The sequence below is a fragment of the Ambystoma mexicanum genome, chromosome 4p (assembly GCF_040938575.1).
Source record: "Ambystoma mexicanum isolate Mex_15411 chromosome 4p, UKY_AmexF1_1, whole genome shotgun sequence".
NCBI lineage: Eukaryota > Metazoa > Chordata > Amphibia > Caudata > Ambystomatidae > Ambystoma > Ambystoma mexicanum.
In genome coordinates this window covers 845151670-845156669 of record NC_090927.1, presented here as the reverse complement: position 1 = coordinate 845156669, position 5000 = coordinate 845151670, and the positions used below count along the sequence as shown (strand labels likewise).

General features: G+C 47.4%; 12 non-coding genes and 6 pseudogenes across 12 annotated transcripts in view; all 18 read left to right on the top strand.

Moving 5' to 3' along the window:
- Positions 1-44, top strand: part of LOC138464334 (5S ribosomal RNA) — a 119-nt gene extending 75 nt beyond the window's left edge. The window contains exon 1 of the ribosomal RNA XR_011266915.1: positions 1-44. This exon is cut by the window's left edge and continues 75 nt beyond it. This is a non-coding gene — a ribosomal RNA (5S ribosomal RNA).
- A 106-nt stretch (positions 45-150) lies between these two features.
- Positions 151-269, top strand: LOC138461707 (5S ribosomal RNA). The gene has a single exon (XR_011264314.1). It is a non-coding gene; the product is annotated as a 5S ribosomal RNA (ribosomal RNA).
- A 106-nt stretch (positions 270-375) lies between these two features.
- Positions 376-484, top strand: LOC138456208 (5S ribosomal RNA; annotated as a pseudogene).
- A 106-nt stretch (positions 485-590) lies between these two features.
- LOC138459146 (5S ribosomal RNA) lies at positions 591-699 on the top strand (annotated as a pseudogene).
- A 463-nt stretch (positions 700-1162) lies between these two features.
- Positions 1163-1281, top strand: LOC138461636 (5S ribosomal RNA). Its single transcript, XR_011264245.1, has one exon. It is a non-coding gene; the product is annotated as a 5S ribosomal RNA (ribosomal RNA).
- A 106-nt stretch (positions 1282-1387) lies between these two features.
- Positions 1388-1506, top strand: LOC138457091 (5S ribosomal RNA). The gene has a single exon (XR_011262182.1). It is a non-coding gene; the product is annotated as a 5S ribosomal RNA (ribosomal RNA).
- Positions 1507-1612: 106 nt separating this feature from the next.
- Positions 1613-1731, top strand: LOC138460949 (5S ribosomal RNA). The gene has a single exon (XR_011263600.1). It is a non-coding gene; the product is annotated as a 5S ribosomal RNA (ribosomal RNA).
- A 105-nt stretch (positions 1732-1836) lies between these two features.
- Positions 1837-1945, top strand: LOC138456127 (5S ribosomal RNA; annotated as a pseudogene).
- Positions 1946-2051: 106 nt separating this feature from the next.
- LOC138463016 (5S ribosomal RNA) lies at positions 2052-2170 on the top strand. The gene has a single exon (XR_011265602.1). It is a non-coding gene; the product is annotated as a 5S ribosomal RNA (ribosomal RNA).
- A 106-nt stretch (positions 2171-2276) lies between these two features.
- Positions 2277-2395, top strand: LOC138460646 (5S ribosomal RNA). Its single transcript, XR_011263319.1, has one exon. It is a non-coding gene; the product is annotated as a 5S ribosomal RNA (ribosomal RNA).
- Positions 2396-2501: 106 nt separating this feature from the next.
- LOC138458429 (5S ribosomal RNA) lies at positions 2502-2610 on the top strand (annotated as a pseudogene).
- A 463-nt stretch (positions 2611-3073) lies between these two features.
- LOC138463921 (5S ribosomal RNA) lies at positions 3074-3192 on the top strand. The gene has a single exon (XR_011266505.1). It is a non-coding gene; the product is annotated as a 5S ribosomal RNA (ribosomal RNA).
- A 106-nt stretch (positions 3193-3298) lies between these two features.
- On the top strand, positions 3299-3407 carry LOC138459732 (5S ribosomal RNA; annotated as a pseudogene).
- Positions 3408-3870: 463 nt separating this feature from the next.
- On the top strand, positions 3871-3989 carry LOC138463920 (5S ribosomal RNA). The gene has a single exon (XR_011266504.1). It is a non-coding gene; the product is annotated as a 5S ribosomal RNA (ribosomal RNA).
- A 106-nt stretch (positions 3990-4095) lies between these two features.
- Positions 4096-4214, top strand: LOC138464332 (5S ribosomal RNA). Its single transcript, XR_011266912.1, has one exon. It is a non-coding gene; the product is annotated as a 5S ribosomal RNA (ribosomal RNA).
- A 106-nt stretch (positions 4215-4320) lies between these two features.
- Positions 4321-4439, top strand: LOC138454118 (5S ribosomal RNA). The gene has a single exon (XR_011260810.1). It is a non-coding gene; the product is annotated as a 5S ribosomal RNA (ribosomal RNA).
- A 106-nt stretch (positions 4440-4545) lies between these two features.
- On the top strand, positions 4546-4664 carry LOC138460645 (5S ribosomal RNA). Its single transcript, XR_011263318.1, has one exon. It is a non-coding gene; the product is annotated as a 5S ribosomal RNA (ribosomal RNA).
- A 106-nt stretch (positions 4665-4770) lies between these two features.
- Positions 4771-4879, top strand: LOC138459131 (5S ribosomal RNA; annotated as a pseudogene).
- Positions 4880-5000: the final 121 nt, after the last annotated feature.

Below are 5000 nucleotides of genomic sequence, written 5' to 3'. Positions count from 1 at the left end.
TACCTGGATGGAAGACCGCCTGGGAATACCAGGTGCTGTAGGCTTTTTTGTACTCCAAGTTCAGGAAGTGAGCCATTTCTCAATTGCCTTTCAAAACTGCAAGGTCTAGCCGACTAGATGCTTAAAAGTACAAAACTCACAAGAACCAGAGCCTACGGCCACACCACACTGAATGCGCCCGATCTCGTCTGATCTCGGAAGCTAAGCAGTGTCGGGCCTCGTTAGTACTTGGATGGGAGACCGCCTGGGAATACCAGGTGCTGTAGGCTTTTTTGTGCTCCAAGTTCAGGAAGTGAGCCATTTCTCAATTGCCTTTCAAAACTGCAAGGTCTAGCTGACTAGATGCTTAAAAGTACAAAACTCACTAGGCCCAGAGCCTACGGCCACACCACACTGATTGCGCCTGATCTCGGAAGCTAAGCAGTGTCGGGCCTAGTTAGTACCTGGATGGGAGACCACCTGGGAATACCAGGTGCTGTAGGCTTTTTTGTGCTCCAAGTTCAGGAAGTGAGCCATTTCACAATTGCCTTTCAAAACTGCAAGGTCTAGCCGACTAGATGCTTAAAAGTACAAAACTCACTAGGCCCAGAGCCTACGGCCACACCACACTGAATGTGCCCGATCTCGGAAGCTAAGCAGGGTCAGGCCTAGTTAGTACCTGGATGGGAGACTGCCTGGGAATACCAGGTGCTGTAGGCTTTTTTGTGCTCCATGATTAGTAATTGCGCAACTTCTCAATTATTTTTCAAATTTGGTATGTTTCCAAAATAATTGTATCCCGTTTTATAGCGGAAATGTTGGACAACATCATGAGGGCTGGAGCTACCTTTTTACATAGAATTAGCATACAGGTAGTGTGTTCATGGGTAATAAATCGACTTTCACATGTAATGCAGTACAGAGAATATTGAGTCCTTCAAGAGGCATGAAAGAAAACCATTATTGTGTTGATTGTTCTCTCCACCTCCCTGCAACAGACACAGGATGGATGAATTAAAGTTATCCTACCAGACATAGGAGTCCTGAATGGGCCCACCAGTCTTATATATCTCGCCTGATCGAGCCTGATCGAGCGATGAGCGTGGTATCATGTTGCAAGTGGCTGCATGGCTTAGCTTACTAAATGCAAATGCATAAGAGTAATATTCTTAGCATTCCTAGAGCCTACGGCCACACCACACTGAATGCACCCGATCTCGTCTGATCTCGGAAGTTAAGCAGTGTCAGGCCTAGTTAGTACCTGGATGGGAGACCGCCTGGGAATACCAGGTGCTGTAGGCTTTTTTGTGCTCCAAGTTCAGGAAGTGAGCCCTTTCTCAATTGCCTTTTAAAACTGCAAGGTCTAGCCGACTAGATGCTTAAAAGTACAACACTCACTAGGCCCAGAGCCTACGGCCACACCACACTGAATGCGCCTGATCTCGTCTGATCTCAGAAGCTAAGCAGTGTCGGGCCTAGTTAGTACCTGGATGGGAGACCGCCTGGGAATACCAGGTGCTGTAGGCTTTTTTGTACTCCAAGTTCAGGAAGTGAGCCATTTCTCAATTGCCTTTCAAAACTGCAAGGTCTAGCCGACTAGATGCTTAAAAGTACTAAACTCACTAGGCCCAGAGCCTACGGCCACACCACACTGAATGCGCCCGATCTCGTCTGATCTCGGAAGCTAAGCAGTGTCGGGCCTAGTTAGTACCTGGATGGGAGACCACCTGGGAATACCAGGTGCTGTAGGCTTTTTTGTGCTCCAAGTTCAGGAAGTGAGCCATTTCACAATTGCCTTTCAAAACTGCAAGGTCTAGCCGACTAGATGCTTAAAAGTACAAACTCACTAGGCCCAGAGCCTACGGCCACACCACACTGAATGCGCCCGATCTCGGAAGCTAAGCAGGGTCGGGCCTAGTTAGTACCTGGATGGGAGACCGCCTGGGAATACCAGGTGCTGTAGGCTTTTTTGTGCTCCAAGTTCAGGAAGTGAGCCATTTCTCAATTGCCTTTCAAAATTGCAAGGTCTAGCTGACTAGATGCTTAAAAGTACAAAACTCACTAGGCCCAGAGCCTACGGCCACACCACACTGATTGCGCCCGATCTCGTCTGATCTCGGAAGCTAAGCAGTGTCGGGCCTCGTTAGTACCTGGATGGGAGACCGCCTGGGAATACCAGGTGCTGTAGGCTTTTTTGTGCTCCAAGTTCAGGAAGTGAGCCATTTCTCAATTGCCTTTCAAAACTGCAAGGTCTAGCTGACTAGATGCTTAAAAGTACAAAACTCACTAGGCCCCGAGCCTACGGCCACACCACACTGATTGCGCCCGATCTCGTCTGATCTCGGAAGCTAAGCAGTGTCGGGCCTAGTTAGTACCTGGATGGGAGACCACCTGGGAATACCAGGTGCTGTAGGCTTTTTTGTGCTCCAAGTTCAGGAAGTGAGCCATTTCACAATTGCCTTTCAAAACTGCAAGGTCTAGCCGACTAGATGCTTAAAAGTACAAAACTCACTAGGCCCAGAGCCTACGGCCACACCACACTGAATGCGCCCGATCTCGGAAGCTAAGCAGGGTCAGGCCTAGTTAGTACCTGGATGGGAGACTGCCTGGGAATACCAGGTGCTGTAGGCTTTTTTGTGCTCCATGATTAGTAATTGCGCAACTTCTCAATTATTTTTCAAATTTGGTATGTTTCCAAAATAATTGTATCCCGTTTTATAGCGGAAATGTTGGACAACATCATGAGGGCTGGAGCTACCTTTTTACATAGAATTAGCATACAGGTAGTGTGTTCATGGGTAATAAATCGACTTTCACATGTAATGCAGTACAGAGAATATTGAGTCCTTCAAGAGGCATGAAAGAAAACCATTATTGTGTTGATTGTTCTCTCCACCTCCCTGCAACAGACACAGGATGGATGAATTAAAGTTATCCTACCAGACATAGGAGTCCTGAATGGGCCCACCAGTCTTATATATCTCGCCTGATCGAGCCTGATCGAGCGATGAGCGTGGTATCATGTTGCAAGTGGCTGCATGGCTTAGCTTACTAAATGCAAATGCATAAGAGTAATATTCTTAGCATTCCTAGAGCCTACGGCCACACCACACTGAATGCACCCGATCTCGACTGATCTCGGAAGTTAAGCAGTGTCAGGCCTAGTTAGTACCTGGATGGGAGACCGCCTGGGAATACCAGGTGCTGTAGGCTTTTTTGTGCTCCAAGTTCAGGAAGTGAGCCCTTTCTCAATTGCCTTTTAAAACTGCAAGGTCTAGCCGACTAGATGCTTAAAAGTACAAAACTCACTAGGCCCAGAGCCTACGGCCACACCACACTGAATGTGCCCGATCTCAGAAGCTAAGCAGGGTCAGGCCTAGTTAGTACCTGGATGGGAGACTGCCTGGGAATACCAGGTGCTGTAGGCTTTTTTGTGCTCCATGATTAGTAATTGCGCAACTTCTCAATTATTTTTCAAATTTGGTATGTTTCCAAAATAATTGTATCCCGTTTTATAGCGGAAATGTTGGACAACATCATGAGGGCTGGAGCTACCTTTTTACATAGAATTAGCATACAGGTAGTGTGTTCATGGGTAATAAATCGACTTTCACATGTAATGCAGTACAGAGAATATTGAGTCCTTCAAGAGGCATGAAAGAAAACCATTATTGTGTTGATTGTTCTCTCCACCTCCCTGCAACAGACACAGGATGGATGAATTAAAGTTATCCTACCAGACATAGGAGTCCTGAATGGGCCCACCAGTCTTATATATCTCGCCTGATCGAGCCTGATCGAGCGATGAGCGTGGTATCATGTTGCAAGTGGCTGCATGGCTTAGCTTACTAAATGCAAATGCATAAGAGTAATATTCTTAGCATTCCTAGAGCCTACGGCCACACCACACTGAATGCACCCGATCTCGACTGATCTCGGAAGTTAAGCAGTGTCAGGCCTAGTTAGTACCTGGATGGGAGACCGCCTGGGAATACCAGGTGCTGTAGGCTTTTTTGTGCTCCAAGTTCAGGAAGTGAGCCCTTTCTCAATTGCCTTTTAAAACTGCAAGGTCTAGCCGACTAGATGCTTAAAAGTACAAAACTCACTAGGCCCAGAGCCTACGGCCACACCACACTGAATGTGCCTGATCTCGTCTGATCTCAGAAGCTAAGCAGTGTCGGGCCTAGTTAGTACCTGGATGGAAGACCGCCTGGGAATACCAGGTGCTGTAGGCTTTTTTGTACTCCAAGTTCAGGAAGTGAGCCATTTCTCAATTGCCTTTCAAAACTGCAAGGTCTAGCCGACTAGATGCTTAAAAGTACAAAACTCACAAGAACCAGAGCCTACGGCCACAGCACACTGAATGCGCCCGATCTCGTCTGATCTCGGAAGCTAAGCAGTGTCGGGCCTCGTTAGTACCTGGATGGGAGACCGCCTGGGAATACCAGGTGCTGTAGGCTTTTTTGTGCTCCAAGTTCAGGAAGTGAGCCATTTCTCAATTGCCTTTCAAAACTGCAAGGTCTAGCTGACTAGATGCTTAAAAGTACAAAACTCACTAGGCCCAGAGCCTACGGCCACACCACACTGATTGCGCCCGATCTCGTCTGATCTCGGAAGCTAAGCAGTGTCGGGCCTAGTTAGTACCTGGATGGGAGACCACCTGGGAATACCAGGTGCTGTAGGCTTTTTTGTGCTCCAAGTTCAGGAAGTGAGCCATTTCACAATTGCCTTTCAAAACTGCAAGGTCTAGCCGACTAGATGCTTAAAAGTACAAAACTCACTAGGCCCAGAGCCTACGGCCACACCACACTGAATGCGCCCGATCTCGGAAGCTAAGCAGGGTCAGGCCTAGTTAGTACCTGGATGGGAGACTGCCTGGGAATACAAGGTGCTGTAGGCTTTTTTGTGCTCCATGATTAGTAATTGCGCAACTTCTCAATTATTTTTCAAATTTGGTATGTTTCCAAAATAATTGTATCCCGTTTTATAGCGGAAATGTTGGACAACATCATGAGGGCTGG